General features: G+C 45.9%; 1 protein-coding gene across 3 annotated transcripts in view; it reads right to left on the bottom strand.

Annotated features, from left to right (window-relative positions):
- The window catches only part of EHMT1 (euchromatic histone lysine methyltransferase 1), a 154,321-nt gene that overhangs the window by 116,833 nt on the left and 11,455 nt on the right, over positions 1-26,033 (bottom strand). Inside the window, exon 1 of one of the 3 annotated variants that reach the window (XM_019540602.1) lies at positions 6,999-7,056. The exons of the other annotated variants lie outside the window; for them this stretch is intronic. The gene's annotated coding sequence lies outside the window, so the exon portion shown is untranslated. Of the gene's footprint in view, positions 1-6,998; positions 7,057-26,033 lie in introns of those variants that run through there. 3 annotated transcript variants of the gene reach the window in all.

The raw sequence follows: 26,033 nt of genomic DNA, 5'->3' as shown, positions 1-26,033 counted from the left end.
GAGTTATCAAGTTAGTGGAAGATCCTCAAAGAGCGGAGTCAGGAGAAACAGACTTTTGGTTTGCAGCAGATTATGAAGGAGGTTAGGGATGAATAATTACTAATGCTTGTAATGTTTCTTGGTGAGCTGTATCCCCGGGGCAGATCAATTAGGTGACACCCTGTGTCGTTCGCAGGGAACAAGCAACCCTCCCGTAAGGGACTCATGTACTGAAGTTGCTACATAAATCTGACCCTGCTCTCAGGATTCCAGTGCTGTCCTGCACTATCATGATTCATAACACCAGGAAAAAACATGTGGCCCTGGGTTTATTCTTCTGCTTTTCTCCTGAGGGTTCTCTGTAAATTCCAGATGTCTGGTCTCATCCTTTCCCCTTAAAGATGATGCAGCACTGGTAAAGAAGGAAGCAGACTGCTAAAGAATTCTTAGTCTAAAAACAGATGTTGCGGTTGTCCTGGTGCCAGCGTCCTGTGATGAAAATTGGCATGTCCACATCATCTTTCTAAGCAAGTTTAAAGAGGAGGTGCCTGTGTGGTAAGCTGACAATCAGCTGATTGGCGACTCCAGCAGGGACAACCCTGAGTCTGGCCAGGGCATGGAGTATTAAAGGCTCTTTGCACAGGGAGACCCAAAGGACTTCCCCTTCTGGGGACTTTAAACCCAGCCAGAAGACTCTGATCCTTTGCAACCCAGCCAGAGCTGCTGGGTGCAGGGTTTAAAGTCCCCAGAAGGAGGGGAAGCTTTTCAGCTCTGGCTCCCCTTACCCCCACCCTATCCCCCACCCCTACCACAAGTAGCAGCTGATTGCTGACCCCACTCCAATGCACTAGGACTTTAAAAAAAAAAACGTGTAACCCAACTACAGATGCCACTTTCTGATATCACTGGTGCATGAGAACCCCAGGATCTCCCTCCCTGCGATGCTGCACATGCAGCTTTTAACAGTTCTGACACACGGGCTAGGAACAGACATTACACATAAAGTGGTTTAAGCCATTAGGAACTGGTTTAAACCTGTAACAGAAAAGCTGTTCAGTGCACATAAACTAGCTTGAGAATGGCTGAAATCAGTTTGAGATAAACCTGGTTGAATGTAGTATCAGACTTAACTAATTTGGGTCAAACTGGTTTATGCAATGTCTGTCCCAGACCCCTTGCTGATTTAAGACAAACCGGACTTCCCCAGCACCCCCTCGGGGCTGGGTGGGGCTCTCTGCTCCACAGCAGGGCTGGCCCCTCCTCTCTGCTGCCTGGCTGCAGCTCCAGCAGAGACTGCAGGCATCTGCCTGGCTTTTCCCTGCTAAACAGGGATTATTCCCCCCACCCCTCTGCCTTACACCTCTCAGCATTAGCTAGCACACCACATGCTGGCTACAGTCTGTACTGTAGGAGATGATAAAGGCAGACAGGCTTTTTGGAGCTAATCAACAGGTAGCTGGTAATGTCCTTCCTTGGAAAAGCTGCTTAAGAAGAGTTTGAACTAATGGAGAGAAGCTTTGTTTTTTAATGGGTTGATAAACACTGAGTTAGGGGTGATAAACATTCCCTGCTGGGCTGCTGGGAGAGGAGAGGGGTGGAACAGAGCGTCCTGCCTGGGCCTGGCCATGCCCCCCTCAGCTCAGCCCTATGGAAAGGAAGGGATGGCTGCTGTAGCGTGACACCCCACCCCCACCAGCTTCTAGCCTGAGCCACTGCAAGCATACGCCTTAATTTTTTCAGTCCGAAGGGGATGTCTGTGCAGTTAGAAACCGGTTTAGCCTAGCCAGGTTAGACTAACCTGCAAAGATTGAATAAATTCAGGCTCAGGCTTTTTGAATGCCTGTCCCTAGCCATGAGGGCTGGGGCAGACAATCAGCTGATTGTTGATTATGCACTGGGACCTTTAAAAACCATGTCTGCAGGCCAGAAGGGCTGCATGCACAGATTTTAGACATCCCCAGCATGCAGAGCCCCCAGGAGCAGGGACTAGCTCTCTAATCCAGGGATGCGTGCACCACAGATGTAGGATGTACTACCGCCCATCAACGAACAATGAATTCAGTTAATGGCACCATAACCATATAGACTTCCCCAGTGATAAAGAAGGGCAAACTGTTAAGAAGTATTGTTGCACAAACATTTTTGGGCATTTGTGGTATGACAAGCAGCAAGGATGCCTATGTGCTTGTGTTTTGTCCCGCCATAAAAACTTCTTGTGTAGTCACAAGGGTGCGGTCTGTTCACAGCCTTGTGCATACAGGGATCTATGGTTTCTAAGGAAAATTCCAGTTTCTTTTGTTTCCCTTTCTAATCGTAAACCACTGAAGGCAGGCAGGTCAGGAACCAAATCATGCTTTAAGAATGGTCTGAAGCTCACTTCCTCCTTTTCATGAGCTACATTACTTCCTGCCTTTAAATATTACCTTAAAAACCTTCCTGCTTTTGATTCAAAACCCTACGCACCTTTCCTATCTCCAGTGCTCCAGTGTTGCCTCCTTGTAAGCAGTATGCTCACAATTTCAGCATTTACATTTCCACTTTTTTCTTCTGATGCTTCATTTATTCTTCCCCTGAAAGTTGTTACATCCATATCTAAAGTGCTCTCACTCCCCCTCTCCTCCCTTTCACTGTATACTGCTTTCAAAGATAACTTATGGACAATCGCAACACCTTGTTCCCCTGTAATACCTTTTCACCAAGAATGTGAACACACTATCAATGTTCATTAATTAAATAAGCTTCCTCCTCCTTCTCCATGATGCAATTATCCTCATTGCAAAGAAGGGAAAACCCAAATCACTTCCTCAGAGTACAGGTCTCTTCATCTATGTGCTTTGCCAAGACCGGGTAATGCTCCTTTAAGCCACTGTAGTCCCTGTTCCCTCCCCTTGTAGGGGTGCAGTTATACCAGGAGGGCGAGCATGCTCCCCTCCTGTCCCCCCAGGCCAAAACTCTGCTGGCCGATTACAATACAGCACAGGGCCTTTTAGCTCATCACCCCAGGATATTCTATGCTCCCTTCTATGCTAACAGAAGGTGAGGAAGTGATTCGGACCAGGCAACACAGGTAAAACAGCAGGACCTGAATGGCAGTGAGCGATGCTGCAGGAGCATGGAGAATTGAAGCAGCTAGGAGCCAAAAGCAGTTTTGAGAAGTCAACGTGTAGTCAGGAACTGACTTCCAAAGTGGCTAGCAATCCAGGACATGTGTCTGGAAACACTGCTTCTTGAGCAAGATTCAATGAGGCACAAACACAGCCAGTCTCCATGTGTTTCAAAAAAACACTTGCACATGGCTTCTCAGACACAAAAAAAAAAAATAAAAGAGGATTCAAAGTACATAATTACAATGCTTAAGCCATAATGTCTGATTTTAAAGTCTTTACCAATTGGTTAATGACTGCCTGAAGGAGTTAAGGCACTGAAGCAAAGGCAATGGGCCTCTTATGGACATTATTTGACTAGGAAAGACTGAAGAGGGTTTGCCATGTATTCTACTTTTGCCTTTACATAGTTGCTATGGCCCAATACCATTTCTGAGAACCAGCTCAGTGGATGGTCAATTCCATTTTCTTCTGCTTTGAATATACTCAACTGGCTGATGTCCTGACACAGACAGGACCAGCCCACAATTTTTGGGGGCCCCCTGCAAGATATAGTTTTGCGGGCCCCTGATTTGGCACCTAATTTCCTTAGATTCAACTGAAAATGCCAGAGTGGGTGACTAGTTAAAGACAGCAAGGCCTTGTCTGTGCTGCATTTTACCAGTTTCCCAAAACTGCACCGGCACTGGTGCAGTCCCACCAATGAGAGAACTGCTTCTAGACCACCCGCCAGTGTTTAAATCGTGTCATCTAATTTTGCTCGGAGGGTAGGGACAGCTTTGTGGCTAAAACGCTTCTGGCAGTCTGCCTCTCGTAACAGTCCTGACAGCAAAGCTACTCTGAAGGCCTAATCTTCACTTCACATCTTAAAATCCTCACTGCCTTGTCCACACTAGCCTTCACAGAATGGGCTCACTAGGATGCGATAACCAATGCTTCTAAGAACATGTCTTTGAATCCTAGTTCAGATGAAACCTAAATTAGACTGGGATGCGATTAATCCCGTTCCAGGATTTCTGCCCATCATGCAGAAGCTGCCCCACCTTCTTACTGAGAAATCAAGTGTCCTTCACAGATGGGGAAGTAGCTCTCTTAGGATGAAGTCCCCCAGGATGAAGCCAGGCCAAGCTTTGACCAGAAGGCACAAAGATCACGGAAAGCTAACTGCTTAGTTACACCAAAGGACAGGACTTCCTACTGAAAGCTCTCAGAAACCGTTTAGTTTCTCCTTTTCGTTTGAACTAAAAAGCTGAGAAAGCTTAAATCCCACTACTGCACGGGCCAGTCATAACAGAGGTCCTGAGCCAAAAGGCAGGTGCGCTAAGGAGGCAGTACAGTGTTTCTCCTTTTCTTGACTCTTCTCCTTTTTTCCAGTTCCAGATTTGACAGGCCACCTACAGAAGAAAGGGGGACCTGGACTGGAGGGTGTCTTGAGATGAACATCTGGATTTGTTTTAATGAAGAGCTTAATTCTTGCCCAGTACCTGGAGAAGGCTAAGATAAATGAAGGAGCAAAAGACCCCAGGGTCTGTAAAATCTCCTTCAGCAAAAAAGAAGAAACAACTGTTTGCTCTTTTGGAGAGTCCCAGGGACATTATGGATCTTATATAGACAAGAAACTCTTTCATAGGACAGTCCACAGCACTGGTACCAGTGAACCTACGAATACTATACTTACAAGATGCCTTAGCATTTATCTATAGTAGATTAATGCTTAATGGTTGTTCTACCCACAAAAAATTTACATTTTTAAGTTATGCTTTCATTTTCTTGCTTACATTTGCTTTTTGTTTTTTAAAACCAAACTCAGACCTTTTCGTAAGCCAACTGCACGTGCACGGGAGTTGCAGTGGTTCTCACAGTGAAACTCCTTTTAATGTCTGGAGATCCTTCACTGGCATCAGACATCAAATAAAAAATTCCATGTTAGGCGATACACATACACATTGATAAATATGCAGAACCGTTGGATCCCAGCAGAACTATCGTTCTTCCAAGATGACAAATAAGTCTTTGTTCTTTCACATTTGAAAATGGATTCTGAAATGAATGCTCATCCCCATATATCTCTTTTCTCACGCCCAAAAAAAATGAAGATGTAATCAAACCGACCGCATAAACATTACAACCATATTTTAAACAGTAAGAAGCAATGCATTTGCATTTTGTAGCTAATTATACTCCCTATGCACACACCCATCAGTATTTCCTAAAAATGTCCACAGGACGCTTGCAATCTGTGTTAGGCAGAGCTTTTGGAAAAGAGGGAAGGAAGAAGGACAAAGCAAAAAATAAACCAAGGAAACTCAATGCAGGTCTGGCAAAATCTTCTATAAAAATACATCTCCAGCTCAGTACAGTCTGCAGTAGTGATGTCCTTTTGAACTCATCCGACAGTATTAGTGTTCACCCATGTATTGTGTATAAACTGACAGCAATCACAGGAAGAATCTAGTAGAAGCCAATGAAATCTGCATACCTATTAAAGCACTATCCCCTTCTTCTCACCACCACCAAGGAAATAAGTAGTCATTTTCCCCTACACAGCACTGAAAACTCACACTGCTGCTGTTGGAAATACATTAACAATGGGTCATGCCAGGACTAACATTGTAGTTATCCAACACGGCTTCTCAATGACATAGGCAGTACAAAAGGAACGATGCATATTGTTCAATCTTCATCATCAAATTTCAAGACACTTCAGCTTCCCCCTACCCCCACCAAAAAAGGAGGGGTGTACTGCTTTAACCTACTGTTCCAGAAATACAGCCCTGAAACAGACATAGTAGGCAGCACTCGGTAAAAAAATTTGCTATTTTAGGCAAGTGAATTATTATTAGTTATGTAATAATCAATGCTAGTCACCCACCCAACCCCTCCAAAAAAAATCCCCCATCATGCTTCACTCGCAACCAATTCACTTCAGTTTTATCATCCTCCATAAAGACTAGTTAGAAGTTTTAAATGGCAAAGACCCAAGTTGTGGGTTACTGAGCTCTGCCTATTCCAGCTCTCACGCACGGTGCTAAGGCAGCCTCAGAAAGAAATTAAACTGGGTTAGAGTTTGACTTCAATGGAGTTACAACAGGGCCCAATCTAGCCATTGTTCTACAGCCTTAAGCTTCTTGTCAATTATATTGTTAATCAAGACATCAAAGGTGGTAAATAAGGTTCTTCTTCATCCATGCTTTCTGGGGAGAAGTAGGTACAATGCCTTCCTTCCACTGACAAGGAGTCTGCACTCTTCCAGCCGGCACCCACAAAGTGGCAATTGAAAAAAATTACATACAATGGCCTAGTTTCACCTTGACACAGCCCTCATGCACACAACACTTACCTTGCTGACAAGGCACTCTCCCCTCAGCATGTAAAAGTGATTGCCCTTTAAACCAAAGCTAAAATATCTCACTGATCTCTCCCCATCTGCTACAACAGCTCTTCAGGTCTCAATGCATTTGAAAAAAGAATTTAAGAGAGAATTATTCTGCAAGCAATCAAAGGTAATCACTCTATCATTGTTCTTTTCAACAGATTCATGATATCTAAAAATACAAAAAAAAAGTTGCACTGGGTTATGATCACAACTGAAAAGTGCTAGGGGTTATCAGCTCCCTGCTGCCAACACAGCTCAGCGTGCAGCAGGCCTCAACTGGTATATTCATTTAGCTCAACATGTAGGAAAAAATGGTGCTCTATCCCACTTCTACACAGTAAACCAGCACCTCAGCATGGCCTTGACTGAAATAGGATTACATTGGCCTAGAGGAAAAAAAAAAGAACCCACAACATGAAGGTCACCCATAAAATCATAACAAAGATCCCTCTTCCCCAGATCTCTACAGAGAAAACCATCATCAAACCCTCTAGGTTAAAGTACAAACACAAAAAGATATGTACAGTAGTCCCATGTACCTCCGTCAATTTTTTTTCCTCGTGTCTTTAGAGCAGTTGTTTACTGCAGCCAACTGCAGAGAAATTACAGTAGCTTAACTCTCCAACTCCCTCTAAAGGATTAATCTTCCAGTGAGCATGCTCACGCGAGATCTTTTTTCAGCAGTTGCATCCATTTCATGAAATGAGGGCTGCTGCAGACATGAGGAAATGCCATTTCAGGACTACATGCAAAGTTGAATAGCCCCATAAACAAGTGCTAATGCCTTTCTAAAGTCCTAGCAAGGGTCTCTGTCCAACTCTTTACCTTCTATGACTTTAACAGCCTTGAGACTAACATGCATTTTCAGAGATTTTTTTTTTAATGGTTTCACTCTGAGACACATAGGTTTAAATGTCTGCCCTTGGCTTTCTCTTTACAGTCGTGGTGGACAGGTTCTTCACCGAAGCTTTAATCAAAACAGTGGCAAGATTTTTCCTTTGTACCACCTCTTGGCTCACCTCTGCTTTCAGAAAAAAAAAATCTGGGCGGAAGATCTGAGGGGGTGGAAAGGCTTGCATTCAAAGGTAACAGCTTAAAAATTGAGTTCTCAATATTGCAGCACAGTAGGCAACAGATGCTTTTAACTCTACAGATTAAGGGCCCATGCAAATGAGGATTTGCTAGTAGACAACAAATCCAGTATCTAAACATGACTTGAAATAACTGAGTCCAGGCCCTTGCATATTATATCTTAAAGAGAGCAACTTCGGTCTTGCTCCCTCACCTCAAACACGGTGCCTCTCTGGTGAAAATGAACACCAAGCTTTATGCTCTGAAAAATACATCCTCTTGACTTCTCCCATTTTCATCTTCTTGTACTATCATCGGGAAAACATTCCCTCCCTTTTCCTCTGATCTATTTTATGGCCTGTTACTTAATTACTCTTCACAGCTGATAGGAATCCAAGCCTCCCCCCTCCCCCATAAATGCTCATATTTCAGGGCTGTGACTGCTGCTTCAGTCTAGAAGATTTAGGGGCCAAGGTCTGGGTCTCTGAACTGTGATGTAAATCTAGGCTAAACTGAGGCTGGAGATGTGAGCTCAGAATCCAACCTTTGCTCCTCCCCACCTAATCCCAAATATCTGAGTGCTTTGGAGAATCTTGTGCTTCTCCAGCATCACAAACCCTGCTTCAGACTGCATGTACAACACGGCACTAAAGCAGCAATGTGCCATGAGAGTGTTAAATAAGGGTGATGCCTGCTTTGTGAAATGAACACTAACCATAGTGACAGTATCCATAAGGAATGATAAAGCGTATGGTGACATTGGATATTTTCTTCTGTTGTCACCTAAACAGACTCACCCACTGAAAGGCAATCTCTGTTACCAGGCATTAAAATAGAGATTTTGTTTTATTTATAAAGCATCCAAACTGGTTGGTTTGGATGTGTCATAGCACAGGCTGTTCACCCACCCCTCCTTCTTCTATGCTTTTGCAATTTATTAAAATCGGGGCTGTGTTCATCCTGTTCACTGCTGAGCACCCTTGACCGCCCATGATCGCCAAGAGTTGAGGGTGCTTTGCATCTTGCAGGAGGGATTAGAACTGTCCATGATCTAGCCCTGAAACAGAAGGGAAATCCCAGGCATTATTAATGTAGGCAGTTGTGAAAGCCTCGGTGCAGGAAAAGCTCGTGTTTTGCTTCTTCCTTCACAAGAGGATTACACCCAAATATGAAGTGGGGATGTCAGATACAGAATCATGCTGACCTGTCACTCCTCATTTGGAAAGGACTGTATTCCTTGGAAGTTTAGGCTTTGAAGATTGATTGCTATTGATTTTTCTTCAAGCAAACAGCCCAAGCTGGCAATCAGTCAATAATAAGCAATTATTCTACAGGCTCTTATCTCCAGATGCCAGCCCAGACAACTGGATTCACAGATCTTGCTGACTCTTGCTCACCATTTTAACCGTAATTTACAAAACCATCCACCCTGAAACCTGTCCGAAAGGAATCAGGGAGCCAGCAACATTTCAGGAAAGGAGAAAGCTGACATATTACTCATTTGCCAAACTGAGTTGGTTATAGACAATGAAATATATCTTATTCAGATGGGATGTACTAGTCTATCCTTGCGGTAGGGGAAGCACCATGTATCCGAGTCCATGAAGGCGGTTTTCCTTAAGCACCCAGGGGATAACTGTTCTCCTGGCGTGGTTTAGTACCCTTCAAGATGCCGGGGCTTAAAACCCACTTTATGGAAATAAGAGGCTCCTCTTTAGCTTGCTCCTGCAGCCATATGGCTGAGGGCAGGTGAAACTAGGGAGCATCTAAACTCCAAGCCTCTAGGCTTGGGCCTGCACCTAGGATGCCCACCAAAAGACTTTGGAAATATCTGGAGCGGGTGGAGGATGTTTGCCAGTTGTAGGGCCACTTATGGTTCTGGCCTGACTCATGGATTTGAATTTGATTTGGCTTGGAACACAAAAAAATTCCATTAAAAAGAAAAAGATTATAGACAATGAAATCCACCTGGGGCACTTATCTTTTATTAGTACCATGAAGGTTTCGGTTGGGTGGGAAAAGAGAGAGAGAGAGAAACCAAATGCTTCTCCTTGAAATAGGTAGTTATAGGGCAAAAGCACAATGGATCAGCACTGTCAAGTGTCTGGATTGCTCTGATTTCTTTAACCCTTCAGCAGGCAAGGGGTCAGACTTGACGATCTGTTGAGGTCCCTTCCAACCCTAGCATCTATGAATCCATGACTTGCAAACCAACTGTTTGGGGTGTGTTTACTAGCAGCAAGGCCGCAAAAATAAGATCCTTTTCCTTCTTAAAATTCTTCAATAGATTTAAATACCATTTACACCCAGTGAATTCAATACTCCTGCTCATCTGATGGAAACACACTTCTCTGTTCTTCCATGGGCTTTATATAAAAGAAATATGTACACCATGGACTCCTCTCACTTGCTCCAATCAAAATCAGAAGTGATGTCACTGAAGTCAATGGAATGACACTGATGCCAACACAGTACAAGCAAAGGGAGAAACAGCCCACTCCAAAGATTCATAAGTGCCTGTTATGCTATTAAAATGCAGACACCTTTCAAAAGACTTCTTCGAAGAACAAAGGCTAGGGAAGATCTGTATGACTTGCAATGCACTAAGCCACTGGAAAGGGCACAATGATGCCCTAATTCCTGGCTGAGGTTGCTAGGTACTACTTAAGTATAAATATTAATAATGTGTTTGTATAGTACCTACTGTAATTCATGATTAGGGCCAAAAGGTGTTATTGCAATAGAAACAATAATACTGTAACAGATCCTCAATTACCCCTTTTCTGCCCTTGCTGCTGAAGGAAATGACACCGTCTGACAGGCTGCTGTCTGCTGTGCCCAGTTCTACTGCTGGAGAGGAAGAGGGGAAGAGGGCCCATGAGTTTTAGGGGTGGCGCAAAAACTGGGAGTTCCAGAATAACAGAGCCCAAGAAAGCTTCTTCCTTCATTTATGCTTCCTCTCAACAACGGATGTTTTTGTAATGTTAAGGGCTAAATCTGTCTGGCTGAATTATGACAGCCCCAGGGGCTTCAATGGGTGAAGATGAAGAGCAAGAGTTGGGGCTTGTTAATGTGGAGGCAGGATTGACCCCTCTGGCAGCATCCAGACTCATGCAGCCATGTAACATGTGGCGCGGCAGACAGGTCTGTCGCACCACACACCGCACATTCAGCTGTTCTCCATGCTGCAAGGTTTTTTTGACCCTGGACGATCCCAAGGTCAAAAAACCCACGCACAAAAAGAAAGTGGGGTGGCACATGCAGCAACAGCACATGCCACCCAAAACCACAGCCTGGCCACCCAGAGCCATGCTCCAGCTGCTGGCCAGGCTCCAGGTGGTGGGATCACCACAGCTGCAGCCCCAGAAGAGCCCCAGGATTTCAAGTACGGCTGCTGGGGGCAGCCACCTCCACACCAACTGGGGTAACCTGCCGTGCACCAGAGGGCACATGGCACAGGCATCCCGCAAGGACAAGCATCAGCGGCACAAGGTGTGCTGCTGCTTCTTGTCCCCAGGGAAACAAATGGCCACGCCCGTGTGGATGTGGCCTCTGTGTCCTTATTATAACCCATACTTTATTCTGGCCTCTTTACTCAATGCAACACCAGGATCAGTCATCCAATGAAATGCAAGCATTTAATGGTGTGCATTATACCTTGCAGTCTCAGTTTTAAGTGACTTGCATATTTGTGGGAGGAATGTCCAGATGCACAAAAGCAGATGATGATTGCACCACGCTCCACAAACACCCCTGAGAGTTGGATCATCCACTGTGAAACCGTTACAACCAGTCGCTGCAAAGCTGAGCTTATTAAATCTTCATCACTATTACGTGCAATGCTTTTGGTTCTGTGTTTTGGCATGGCCTGGGACAACAGGAAACTGTGGGGATGCATGCCAAAATCTGCAAGGATTTCTCTTCTTCCTTTTACCCACAGAACTTTTGCAGTGGCATCTATCCAACCTGACCCTGCCTTTTCACTTTAACACACCATAGCACAGGAGCACTCAGAAAAAAAAGCCAAAACATTCATTTACAGTATTGAGCTGCTGCCACCTTTTACAGCAAACCCACAAAATGCCAAACCAGATGACAGATTCCCACAAACCACACTACACAACAGTAGCAAGCTCCTTGGTTATGCAATCAATTCACAGAATATTTGCTGCTTTTCTGATGTAAAACTCTCTATTTTTTTCCAATAAAAGGTCAAGTGAATGACAACTCAAGGCTGTGACAGTTATCTCCAAACTATCTGGGTAAGGGCTTTCACTGGATGTAGAACTGGAAAAAGTGATTCACAAAGATGTTAATCCTCTTACCAAGTGCTGGCTTCAATTGGTTAGCTGCAAGGCCTCAGTCGTATTGGGTTGTCCACCACGGAAATTTGGGTCCCACTCACAGCTGGGTTTTTACACCAATGTACTTGTTATAGCCCTTCTTCAGCTCAAAAGCCCAGGAGGTGGAATACCCGATAGTTTCTTCTAATCTGACTGCACGACACTTCCCTAAGGGTGTTCTTGCCCCTACAGTGTTGTGCTTGCTGTCTTTTAGATCAATCACTTCCAACACCACAGAGAGCCATACCTCTCTGTCTGACTGGGCAATCCCAACATTGATCTCTAAATAAAGGAAGTGGTGAATAAAAGGGAAAAAGCTCCTGGCTGAACACTGCAGTGGGCTTGCAAAGAATGTACGGAGATGACATCAGGAACTTTAAATAGGGGACAAGTCATTGCCTTCAGAGCAAGATAAAGTCACTGTGCACTACAGTGAAAATTATGTGTTGGAAGGTTTGGGTAGCATTCGTGAACCCAACTCCCCACTGCCTTGAAATCTGTGCAGTCATTTAAAGTGCAAAGAAGATGCAAAACATTTCCATGGGCACATGCAAGTGGACAACTCAAAGGTGGCAATGATTTACATCCACTCTGCCCAGACCTAACACCTTTACTTTTCCATGGAAAGGGCTCATCCATCAATCATGATGGATGTGCTGATGGTAATGACAATCCTGATACAGCTGATAAAGACAGGAAGCATGTCATCTAGGACAGAGCTGTCCAAATGGCAGCCTGCAGGCTTGTAGTTAGTTTACAGTCCCCAGGCCTGTAAACCCGGCCACAGCTCCCCTCGTTACTCTGGCTGCAGCAGTGGGTGGCATGGAGTACCGTGGCACTGCCTGCCATACAAGGGAAGCCCATGGGGTGGGACGCCAGCACAGCACAGCAAAGGAGCCTGCACCCAGGGAGCTGAAGGTGGAGCTGAGGCATCTGCACCCATGTGCACAGCGGCAATGGGGGAAAAAGGGAAGCACATGTCCACTGCAACAGGGAAGAGCCAGGGAGCCCACAGCCTACAGTGGTGTGGCCCCCACAACATGCAGCCCCTCCTGGTGCAGTCCACATGGCATACAATGCCCAAATGCTAAGAACTTTAACAGCTCTGACCTCGGAGATATGAAATCGTGGCAGCATAGTGTGCCAGTGCACCTGCCACTTTAACGGCTCGAGCAAGTAGCAAGGCAGCCTGCAGGTGACTGCAGTGGCAATCAGTAGGGTCACATGGCCATCAGAAAACCACCTGACTGGAACAGGGCTATGCAACTACAGGATAAGAACAGGCCCTGAGCAGTTGCTGTAGGGATGCTGCTGAGTTAACATTGCTCAGCTGGAGCTCCTCCGCTCCCAGGTGCAACTGGAGGTCTACGGTAGGAACTATGGGGATAGAGGAGGTTCCTAGGAACCCAGCAGGGTCCCAAGCCCCTGAAGATAAGGTTTTGGGCCTAAGAACAAGCTAAGCCAGCCTAGGAAGGGGCTCATAGCTAGGCAAGTCCCTGATTAGAACTGGTGGGGAGACTCAGGTGAGCCCAGCTGAGTGAAAACCTACCTTATATAAGACCTCCGAGGAACCAGGCCAGTCAAGCAAAGGATAGCTTTATGGTGGGGTGCAGACCTCTGCTGTCTAAGAAGGTCAGCTGTTGCTGTACTGATGCCAGGGAATCCTGACTGGTCAAAGCAAGGGGGCCATGGCTGAAAGGCCGAAGGACAAGCCCACCACGAGGGGTAGGCCAGGGCCGCGGAGAGCTATCTGGCACCCCGACTCGCCTGGAGGCAGACCCAGAGCCTAAAGGGGCTGTAGGTCCCTTTGATGTGGGAAGACATCACTGTCAAAGGAAAGACAGGCTTAGCAGGTCAGCAAAGCCTCTGGATCGGAGGTACCTGCTAAAGTAGGGGTTTTCAACTTTTTTTTAAGGAAAGTACCCCTTCTGGTGGGTACCCCTCCTGATGGGTACCCCCTTCCAGACATGGAGCATGAGGCAGGGGTTCCCTGTGGCTAAACATGAACTGGTGGCACCGCAGCAGCAGCACACAGTGCGCAATGGCAGCAGCAGTGGTAGAGCTGTGCATAGGTGCGTTCCAAGCACCCCCACTCCTCCATGCTGCCGCTTTGTATGTCCTGGGGCCTTCCCAAGTACCCCCAGGGGTATGCCTACCCCTGGTTGACAACCCCTGCATTAAGGGGTCAGAGAGAGATGGGCCACAGGAGGAGTGCTATTATGAGAGGGAGGCTGCGATAGAGTGCCGGAGTGAGTAGCTCAGGGAGAATACCCAGGAGCCCATAGGGGCGAAGAAAGACCAGGGCAGGTAGGCCTGCAGTGGTCCTGGGGAATGACCTAAAACTACACCCTTCTGGGGTTAGGGCTACTTGTGGCAGGGCAGCTTCCAGGAAATGCCACACCTGTGCCTCCCTAATGAAGGGCAAGTATGGGGCACCAGAAAGCCTCAACCCCCACTGCCTTCCAGGTACCCTGTGGAGGGGAAAAGCGAGAGGAGCACACTCTGACACAAAAGCACAGGAGCCCAGGCCCATTGAGGGGGGCCAGAGGCAAGGTCCCGGCATGTCGACAGACACCTGAGGCCTGCAGGGTATAAGTCCATGCAGCCCTAGTGAGAGGACGAAGTTGTGACCCGAGAGGGGTAGACTGTAAGGGCCTAGAAGCCTGTAGAGGCATAGAGACCAGAACATGAGTTGAGGCCCCAGTGAGGTGGCATGTGGCCACCGTAAGTCTCTGGATGCCTGAGGCCAAGTTTGGGCCAGAGGCCAAGTGCAGCCCAGCAATGGGGCCAGGAGAGTTCGGAGTACTTTGGATGTTATCTGCAAGGCATGGGACACAGTAAAAGGAAGGTCAGAGCCATGTATAATGCCCTTGGCATCAGGGCAGAAAATGGGTAGCCTCCCACCTTACAAACAACTACTGATTTTATTACAACAAAGGCATGGTAGACAAGGCAGGTGGCCAGGTCAATACTGTGACTGGCCCCGGGAACAGCCCCCCCGTCACACACAGCTCTGCATCACAAGGGAATTTCTTGCCATTGCTCTGGACTGTTTTGTCCTATATGTTGCACCCTTCTGGGACCCATTTGGATGTGCTAGACCTGGAGAGACTATCATGGCTTGTAACGCATAGGGCTGGTAGCATATATCTGCAGATTACTTCCTGGATTTTGTGGGCGTCATCTTTGCAGAGGGCACTTTTGTCAAAATCTCACTTACAGAAATGCAGTAGCCAGGCCTAAACCAGGGACAGGCAATTATTTCAATTGGAGGGCCACTTAATGAGTCTTGGTGACCTGTCAAGGGCCACATCCATCTCTGTCTATTTTCTTCTCTCTCTGTCTCTCTCCAGAACCCAACTGGAGCTGTAGTTTGCCAGAAACCCTAACGCTCAGCTGTGGACCTGAGGGCCAGATCAAATCTGCTGGTAGACCAAATGCAACTTGCAGGCCATATTTTGTCCACCCCTGGCTTAACTCCACTCAGTGCTTTAGGTGGGGTAGCCAATACTAATATTTTCACAGGTGCAATCATATCACAGCCATCTGCCAGGGGTCTTCTTTTAACTGAGTGATCCAATTGCTTGGCACAAATAGGGGCATTTTGTAGAATATTAATCATGCAGGCTGACTCAGGGGTTATGCGTTGCTGATACAATTCCCTCCAGTAAGATTAGTCAAGGTGCATTTAGGTCTTAACTGGAAAAGTTACTTATTGGAGTGTTTAAGGAGGGGCAGTAATAACAGATGTGAACTATTTGATTACATTTTAAGGTTATGGCCCATGGCTAAAATCAGTCCGTGGTGGCCGAGGTCACTGTGGCATGTTGTCTGTAATAACCGTTTCAGTTCTAGAGAAATCTGGAAGAGTTGAGATGAGCCATGGACTTCATACACATGTGGATTTGCACTCCTCCTTCCCCACCCACACCACACCCCAGAATAACAAATGTCCTTACTTTGTTTTCTGCTTCTAAAGAGAAACAGCCATAGATTAAGTTGATGGTGCTTCTGAGTGAAACAGGATTGAAAAAAAATATATCTTGGAGCAGCATTTTCCTTTGACTTGTGTGAATGTACAGTAAGAGGAGTGCAAAATAGGTCTCTGGATTACCCCAGCGTAAATGGAGGGGGGAAAAAAGGACAGTACCCTTAAGCATTAGGCACATAGTTTATCAGAGTTTGGGGAAGGAAATTCTCTCACCTTGGCTTGTCAAATAGACTGGGGGCTCACCGAGTGTAGCACTGGGAAGGAAAGTGCTGAAGCTCTGTTCTGAGTTATCCATATTTGACACTAATAACAATACTGAGCAATTAGAGAGTTCTGTCCGTTTTCAAAGCCCTATGTGCATGGTACCAAACCATTCCAGACAACGCCAACAGTGAAATAAGCAGAACTTATTACTTTGTCCTACAGTTAAATAAAAAGGAACAAAAAGATTTTAAAAATTGCCTATGGTCTCAGAAACTGACTGACCGCTTAACACTGGATGTGGAACATGAAAGACGCCTTCCTATGGTCTTTAACAGCTCCATCTCCCAAAGAACTCCATGGGGATTGGGACCTAAATACCAACTGCAGGATTTGGCGCAAACTTTAAAGACCCTAGAGATCGTCAAAAGGAGACTGGATGCTAGGGCTGTGCAAAGCTTTGGTTGCTGACTCAATTCAGAGGATATTCGGCCCAATTCAGTGGCCAACTCTCCAAATACGAATCGAATCAGGAGACCAATTAAAAAAAAAGGTCCAAATCGATTTGAAGTCTCCAAATAGATTTGGAGAGCTTTAGAGAGCTTTGGGCAGTCCCTGCTTGCCACCACAGGGAGCTGCACCCGGACTCTGTGGCAGTAAGTAGGGGGTGGGCAGGAGGTTACCCCCACAAGGCCCCATCCTCTGCCTGTTCCCCCAACCCCTGCCCGCTCTCCCAGCCCTGTCAATATCTGCCCTGCCTGGCCCCAGTGTCTCAGCACTCAAAAAAATAAAAAAAATAAAGCTCCTATTCACCAGCTGCTGCAGTGGCCATTGGGGCCTTGTGGCAGACACCCCCCTACACAGCAGTGGGGGGCAGCAGGAATCACAGCCCTCTCCCCCCCCCCACCTGGCAAAAACAGATGAGCGCAGGGCTTTTTTTCAAAAAAAAATTTTTAATTTTTTAAAGAGCTGGGATGCTGGGGTTGGGCGAGGCAGCCATTGACAGGGCTGGGAGAACGGGTGGGGGATGGGGCCTATTTGATTCAGAGATTTGGCCAATCGGCAGCGGCCAAATCTCCGAATCATATTCGGCTGAATCTGTTCAGGACAGTGATTTGAATCACCAAATCAAATCACTGTCCCCTGAATCGGCCAAATCTGAATACAAAGCGAGTACTAGTCGCTTCACACAGGCCTACTGGATGCACACCTTCCTGGGGTTATTTGACCCCAGCAGTCTTTCCTCCCCAGAGCAGGGGGGCTGGACCCGATGATCTCACAAGGTCCCTTCCAGGTGAATCTGTGTATCTTCTTACCTGGGGCTTAATCCAAAAGCTATCATTGCTTTCAATAGGCTTGGGATCAAGACCCTCAAAAGAATCCACTAATAATAGCAGTAACTGCCCTAGTATCTTTCCTCATTCATTTAGGTAATGCTGTAAACATGCAAGATGCTGTACAATAGAAAATCAGGGGCAAATAAAGAGCAGGCTGAGTGCTCCTTAAAGCTTACAGTCCAAAGACACCTCCAGTGGAGCTCATGCTTCCTCCATGTTTTGGGAGTTTCCCTCTTTTGTTCAACAATAATACACCCTTCACACAGCATGTAAGGTGAAAAGGCAATGAAATGGGCTCCACCTGGGCAAAGCACTAGCTCTTCTACATGCTTTTCAAAAAACATTCATCACTATTTCGTTGGCAAAAGGAGAAATAAAAAAGAAGACCCTAGGCAGGCAGACTGAACTCAAAAGGGCAGTCCAATCAGAGTTCAACCTCATTAGATCGGCAGTAGTTTTTACACAATCTGGCGGGTGGCAAATTGGCTTAGAGACTGGTAGTAGATGGGTCAGTATCGACCTGGAAGGCTGTAGGTTGCGGGGTCCCACACGGTTCAGTCCTTGGACCTGTACTCTTCAATATCTTTTCAGTGACTTGGATGTGAGTGTGAAGTGTACTCTGTCCAAGTTTGCGGATGATACTAAATTGTGGGGTGAAGTGCACACTCCAGAGGGTAAGGAACGATTGCAGGCAGACCTGGACAGGTTAAAAAAAATGGGCAGTACACAACACAAGGCAGTACAACAAGGACAAGTGAAGTGCTGCACCTAGGGCGCAAAAATATCCAGCACACCTACTGGCTGGGGAATGACCCTCTCAGCAGCACAGAAGCAGAAAGGGATCTTGGAGTCATAAAGGACTCCAAGATGATCATGAGTCGTCAGTGTGACAAAACAATCAGCAAAGCTAACCGCACTTTATCATGCATCAGCAGATGCATGACAAACAGAACCAAGGAGGTGATACTTCCCCTCTATGCAGCATTGGCCAGACCACAGTTGGAGTACTGCACCCGGTTTTGGGCACTCTACTTCAAGAAGGATGTGGCTAGCCTCGAGAAGGTCCAGAGGAGGGCCACTCGTATGGTTTGGGGCTTACAGGTCAAGTCCTATGAGGAGAGACTGAGGGACCTGGACCTCTTTAGCCTCCACAAGAGAAGGCTGAGAGGTGATCTTGTGGCTGCCTTCAAATTCATTAGGGGGACGCAGCAAGGGATCAGAGATGCTTTGTTCACCAGGGCATCTCTTGGGGTAACAAGGAACAATGGTCACAAACTGACAGAGAGCAGATTTAGGCTAGACATCAGGAAAAACTTCTTCGCAGTAAGGGTAGCCAAAATTTGGAATGGGCTTCCAAGGGAGGTGGTGCTCTCCCCAACCTTGGGGGTCTTTAAGAGAAGACTGGATAGGCATCTGGCTGGGGTCATCCAACCCCAGCACTCTTTCCTGCCTAGGCAAGGGGTCAGACTCGATGATCTGTTGAGGTCCCTTCCAACCCTAGCATCTATGAAATGTACCTATTTCAGTGAGGGGGTGGGGTGATTTTATAACAAAACACCTGTATTGGGACAGCCATCTAGCATGGACACAGTTAAGCAACCATAAATATGCTTAATGTCAAAATGGCTTATTACTGTGTATCTAAAGAAAAAAGTTCATCAATTGTAACCCCAGCAGGGGCTATGCAGGTATATTTCTATTAGTTTCTAAACCAATGCAGTTAAATCGTAACAAGAAACTGTGCGTGAACAAGCCTTCACTTTTAACCTGGTCATAATTCCAGTGCTCGTAAATTTTGAAGTCTGAGCCATGGTGATCATCTACTGTGAACATCTAATCATCTTCTCCAGGGTACAAACCCAACACTGTGCAGTTGCAAGCCACCAGGTTGTAGCTGGAAGCATCCCAGAAAGGTCTACATGAGAGGATGGAAGGGGTGCAAGCTGACCAACAGGGCTGTGCCAGTAGCAGTCTTTTAGTGTCAGTGCAGTCCTGCCATGAAAACTGTGCTGGTATCAGCATAACTCATGAGAAGTGGTCCTGTGCCAACCAAACTAGGAACGCTTTCCTAATGCACTGTACCACACCAGCAAGGTGCTCACTGTGCAGGCACAGACTCTACTACATGGCTAACTGGGACTTGATCTCATAGCCCCAAGTTTAAGAATCCAGTGCCTCACACTGGCATTACAGTGTTTTGCCAGCAGTTCCTGCTCTGTTTGCAGAACGACGTGTGCATTCACACGCAGGGCTCTTCCACGGCGGCAGAACCCTCCTTTCTGCCAGCAAAGTGAATCCCCCTCTGCCAAGTTCAGCAAGGCTATTGCTGCTCAGCTGCAAGCCAAAGAAGGTCTCTTCAGACACTGCAACGCCCTCAGTTAGCTATCAAGGGACCTTCTTTGGCTGGTGACTCCCCAGGATACACTCTGTGCTCCAGCAGCACAGCTGCCAAGTTGAGCCACACAGAGCTGCTGGAGGCAGACGGATGTGTATGCCTTCCAGCAGCTTGTAGTGGCTGCTGTCTGCTACCAGAAGTAGCTTAGTGTAGACGTAGCCAATAGGCTGCTGGAGCTTGGAGCTTTCTCCAGTGCTAATCCAATGAATGCTAAAGCATATTACTCACTGTAACTCCGATGACTAAATGTTTGCAAGGTTCAGACCTTAGCTCTCTAGCAATATTTTGGCGTGCAAGTTATCCCTTCCCCCCACCCAGTTCTGATTTACAGCGTAGCTTGGTAACAGCTAGCCCAGTTTTATTTCCATTTTTAGCTGTGCTGTCATTAGAAGTCTTTGGCCACTGACAGGCCACATGGCTCATTCATGATGGAGGTACCACACTGTGCTCATAGCATAGGAGACAGTTTAAAATAAAATGAGTTGGGTCCCCCATTTGAGAAGAGCCTGCAGTTTTCACAGAGGGGACGCACAAAATCTGCTGGAGAAGGTGTAGGCTATAACTGCTTCTTCAGTATGTTACCAACCTACCTTTGGCACCCAGCGAAAAGTAGCTTTCTGATTTCAAAGACAGACAATCCTTACAGCTGCAAAATTAACACCACAGTGCAGCTGTGAGCATACCGTATAGTGAAACAACACACGGAATAAGAATGCATCTGGGTGAATAAATTACTTCTGTGATTAGGCTCTGGACAACGTCATCCTGAAGTCCGCTGGGAGAAAAATATACTTTGACTCAAAATATAATTGTAGAGCAAAAGTGGGGAAATGATTTACCTTTTTAAAATCTGTGTAAAGAATGAACACAGGGCTCCCAAAGGTAGCTTGCTTCTGACATTCCTTGGACTGCTATGCTAGAAACCAATCTGGCTGAAAACCCAAGGACATAACTAATGAATAGATATCAAAGTAACATTAGGATAAGAGGCCCTTTACTTGAGTGATTTAACAAGAGGCATTTACAGTTAAAGGGAACGTATTACTTCACAAAAGGTGGAAACCACCCATGTGTTCTCAACCACAGTAAAACCTACACATACGTGACATGAGAATAAGATTTACATAAATCTTATGTTATACTGGACTCATAATGGTACTCTCCTCAGGGACGAACTTCACACGCATCGAACATGAGGTTAAGTAAAGTGTAGGTTTGCCATATATTGAATAAAAGGAAGTACTATGAATTCAGGCCAAAAATATTAAGGCTTTTTTTTCCAAGGCTTAGATCAATCAGTAGCACATCAGCATTCTTCCAATAGTTTGGCCTTCCGACGCAATTGTTACGCTCTTTGAAAGTTACATTTGAAACCTTGATGGGAAGGAAATAACTAATTTAATATTTTTTGTTCAAAGTATCATTTTTCAATGTATTGTTTTACAAGCTAATGAAATGAGTAATGCAAAATTACAAAGCTAATTCTATGCAAAAGAAAGTTTTACTGTTAACAAGGACATAAAAACAGGCAGTGGGGGCTATGATTGTGTGAAACTGATTAATTATGTATAAATGAAGAAACAAGGAAGAATCTTTAGCCTTTATAAAGTTCTTTCTTCCTTCAGAGTGTTATTAGACAGGGATGTTCATTATCCCCATGAAAATGAGGGAGATTAAAGTAAATATTTTCAAGAAGGCTCTGATTTTAGGTAGTTCAGATCTTCAGTACTTAAGTTCTGACCCCAAGAACCTATCCTGCACAATTACTCAGCATCTGTACCTCCCACTGACCTAGATGCAAGGCAGGGCCACTGATTGCTGTTGAAAAGTCAGGTCTGAGATGTGTCTAATTCAGCAGATAAAATCTGCATCACAAAAAAAACCAAACCAAAACAAATCAGTAACCACATGCTAAATGACTTATCATCCTTTCTATGTAATTGATGATAAGTATGTCACCCTCATGATGCTTCACAGAATCACCAAGCAATTGATATTATATTAATGAATTCTGTCTCACATTCCAAGAAGTGAGTTAGTAGCATTATCACCATTTTCCAGATAGCAAAAGTGGGGCAGAGATAACAATTAAATCTTTTGCCCAAACTCTGTGACAGATCAGGGAACAGAATTCCACTCTGCACCTGGTGACCATTCCCATGCCTTACCCACGAGGTTATATCTGCAGAGATTGTGACTCTCCATCCTCTGTGCATACCTCTGCTTCACATTAATAAAGAAGAGTTCAAGTGGCTTGGTACAAATCAAAGAGAAGATGTCAGTCAGTGCTCACAGAACTAGAAAAATCGTAAGTAGGCCCTGCATACTTGAAAACATATAACCAAATCTAACAATATCCACTGGGTACAGCAGGTACTCAGGAAGATGGCACATCCCTCCCTGATCTACAAATATGCTTGCCACTGTCTGGGCACTGCAGTTCAGACATGCCATCCTCCTGACAGTCAAGAGTGTGTGTATTTACACATTCACAGAAGTTTAGGGCTGGAAGGGATCTCATGAGATGATCAGGTCCAGTCCCCCTGCTCTGGGCAGGAAAGATTGCTGGGGTCAAATAACCCCAGCAAGGTGCGCGTCCAGTCTCCTTTTGAAGATCTTCAGGGTAGGTGCCTGCACCAGCCCTGCTGGGAGTCTATTCTGGAGCCTGGTCACATGAACTGTGAAGTTTTCCCTTATATCCAGTCTGAAACCTTCTTCTAGGTGTTTATGACCATTGTTCCTGGTTTCCCCTGGAGCGCTTTGGTGAACAGTTGCTTGTCTAGCCCCTGATGATCTCCTCTGATATATCTGTAAGCTGCCACCAAATCCCCCCACCCCTGAAGTCTTCTCTTTTCTAGGCTGAACTGTTCCATGTCTGTCAGCCTTTCCTCGTATGGCTTGCTCTTCTGGCCTCTAATCATGCGAGTGGCTTTTCTCTGTGACAGAGTAAAGCCATTCAGTGATGAAGCAAGGCCACTTAGCAGAATTTTGATAATGTTGGATTTAACAAGTCTATTAAGTCATTTTGGACACTGCTGTAGGCAAATTCTAAAGCTCATAATCAGGTTCATCCAACAGATCTTTCTCCGAAATGTATGAGGCCTCTGCAATAGAACTTGAAAAGAGAAAAAGGCCAAACGCTGCTGTAAGCTGCTACATGCTGCATCACAAGAACGCAAAGGGGTCAGTCTCACTTCCAATGAAGTCAATGCCAAACCTCCTACTGATTTCAGAGCTGCAGGATCAGAACCGGGAACATGCCACCTGTGCTGGCAAACCCAGGCAGGGTAACCCTCTGCAAAAGCTCTCCCCGCACAAAACTCAAGGTAACTCACCCCGACAGGCCTGCACAGAGAGAATCTGCAGCTCCCTGCTCTTCTTACATGTCTGCACCCACCAGCACTGGTCAAGCCTGAAGCTCGGCATCTACTCATAGAAATAAGGAAAATCTGTTTTTTTTTCCTTGATATGTAGGCCAGAAGTTATTTGAGGAAGTGAGCAGAACCGTCTTTACAGCGCTATAAAGAGGTCAATTAATAATATATTAGGGAGAAAAAGTTTATAAATAGAAAATGGGGGCGGAAAAGAAGGGAAATTATGTAACTCCTTCGTTGGGCTCCTTGTTTTGACAAACAAGGACAGTACAAGCACTATCATCCTAGTGCATGGTAAGACACCTGACTCCTCAGAGAAATAACATGGGAACCAAAGGACAGCACATCACAATTTAGGTTTCCCTATAGAAGAAAATATCATTGCAGTAGAAGTAACTGCGGGGGGGGGGGGCAGGGGGGTGGTTTTGGGCTTCCTGGGACCAGGGGAGCATCTGTCAATTTTTCCAAACATTTAAAAGCACCCATGGGTGCTTGGTATATCATAATGTCCCATGATGCTGCCTGTGCCCCTGGCTCTTAGATCATCCCTGCCATTTTGCCACTGGAATTTTGTCAGCTAGGGGCTGCCAACATTGCTACATCACTGGACCGGTGCGTACTTGGCTGCTCTTGCCAGTGTTGAATCCTCATTTTAAAGCACTGTTTTGGCAAAAGACAAAGTGCACTATGGGTAGAAGCCCAGTGTTTAGAGCTGCCAACACTGTTTCACCGCTGGAGTGTGTCCACAGTGGCATTTTGCCAGTTGCTCTACATTCGCTGGGAGTTTGTATCATCAGAGGAGGAGTCTTTATTCAGCAACCAGAAGGGGAGGTCCTTCTGGTCTGCCTTTCTTTTACTCTAGAGGCAAACAACAAAGATGATAAAAGGCTTGGAAAACAAGTAGTACCAGGAAAGGCTGAAGTTACAAGGTACAGTACATTTAGTCTGGAAAAAAGAAGATTAAGGCAGGGGGGCATGACAGCAGATTTCAACTGTCTGAAAGACTGCCATAAGGAAAAGAGAGAAGAGTTATTTGCCTTTCCCACAAAGCACAGGACATGAGGAAATGGGCTTAAACTGAAACAAAGTAATTTAAATCAAATCTCAAAAAACCCCTCCTAACTATAAGAAGGGTAGCTCCCCAGGGAATCTGTGGAACCTCCTTCATTGGAGCTTTTCACGAACAGGCCATCGCGGCAGCTGTCTGGGATGGTTTAGGAATAGTATATCCTGTATTTGTGCAAGGAGGTGAACTAGACGATCCTCCTCTGATTCTATGGGTTTACAAACATATGCAAACATATGGTGATAAAACAGCTTTTTTGGACAGAAATCTGTAATGAAGATGAGACCTTGGTTAAGGTAAAGCAAACTTGTGTTGCCAGCACTGGCCATTTTCAAGAGGCCTGGACCAAGTTTCAGAAGCATGGCTAAAGCAAAAGGCCTCAAATCCTGCTTCCAAGTGACTGCAGAGTGAACCTTTTTTTTTTGCAAACATTACAACTAGCCTGGTTGCCAAAGTAAAGAATGCAATCAATACATGCAGCTAAGCCATTAATGAGATCAAATTAAACAGAGCAAAAGAAAGGCCTAGAAGGAGACAATAGGCAGGAGGGCCACCAGAATCTATTTAATCTATTTGATTAAAATAGATCATCCAAATATACCATATCATAACTTTACCTTTAAAATGTTAGCAGTAGTAACTGACATAAGCAAACATATTAGATGTAATTTTGCTATAGTGCGTATGTGTGTCAGTGATAACCATAAGCCAAGGTGAAGACAGGACAGTGACAAGTAGCGTTCCAAGGTGGTGAAGGAAGGAGATAAGACATTCTGCCTTCCAGAATTTTAATTTTCATGAGGACATATATTCCACTGAATTAACACATTAAAAAGAAGTCCTTTTTTAAATACATAGGGGGCAAAAAGAAGGTACCGGGTAACGTAGGCCCCCTGCAAGACACACTAGGAAATCTGGTCGTCGCACCAGACGACAAAGCTAACCTATTTAACAACTTCTTTTTCTCCATTTTCCTGAGCAGGGACCGGATCAGCCCCCACACTGGGCCCCCCTCAGGCCCCAGGGGAGGCACACCTAGGCCAAGGGTCAGGGAGGATCTAGTCAGGGAACTTCTGGAGGGACTGGACGTATTTAAATCAGCTGGTCCAGACGATATCCACCCCCGAGTGCTGAGGGAATTAGCTGAGGTCATTGCGGGACCCCTGGCACGGCTGTACGAGCACTCGTGGTGCCCTGGTGTGGTGACAGAGGACTGGAAGAGGCCCAGTGTGGTTCCTGTCTTCAAAAAGGGGAGGAAGGAGGACCCGGGGAACTATAGGCCAGTTAGTCTTACCTCGATCCTGGGCAAGCTTTTTGAGAGAATTATCCTGGCACATGTCCACGAGGGGCCAGCAGGGGAGATTATGCTTAGGCGCAACCAACACGGGTTCATTAGCGGCAGGTCCTGTCAGACCAACCTGGCGGCCTTCTACGACCAGGTCACCAAATCCTTAGATGCAGGGGCAGCAGTGGACATAGTCTTTCTGGACTTTAAGAAGGCCTTCGACACTGTCTCTCACCCCGTTCTCATTAAAAAACTGGCAGACTGTGGTGTCAACACCCACCCAGTCAAATGTGTCACCAACTGGCTGGAGGGCCGCACCCAGAGAGTGGTGGTGGATGGGTCATTTTCGACCTGGAGGGATGGGGGTAGCAGGGTCCCCCAGGGCTTAGTCCTCGGGCCTGCATTGTTCAACATCTTCATCAGTGACTTGTACGAGGGGGTAAAAAGCACCCTGTTCAAATTCGCAGATGACATTAAGATGTGGGGGGATGAGAACAGGATGGGATTCAAC

Source organism: Crocodylus porosus, unplaced genomic scaffold (genome assembly GCF_001723895.1).
Source record: "Crocodylus porosus isolate Cpor-Errol unplaced genomic scaffold, CroPor_comp1, whole genome shotgun sequence".
Classification (NCBI taxonomy): Eukaryota; Metazoa; Chordata; order Crocodylia; family Crocodylidae; genus Crocodylus; species Crocodylus porosus.
The sequence above is the reverse complement of the archived record's forward strand: the minus strand, read 5'-3'. Positions and strand labels throughout refer to the sequence as shown.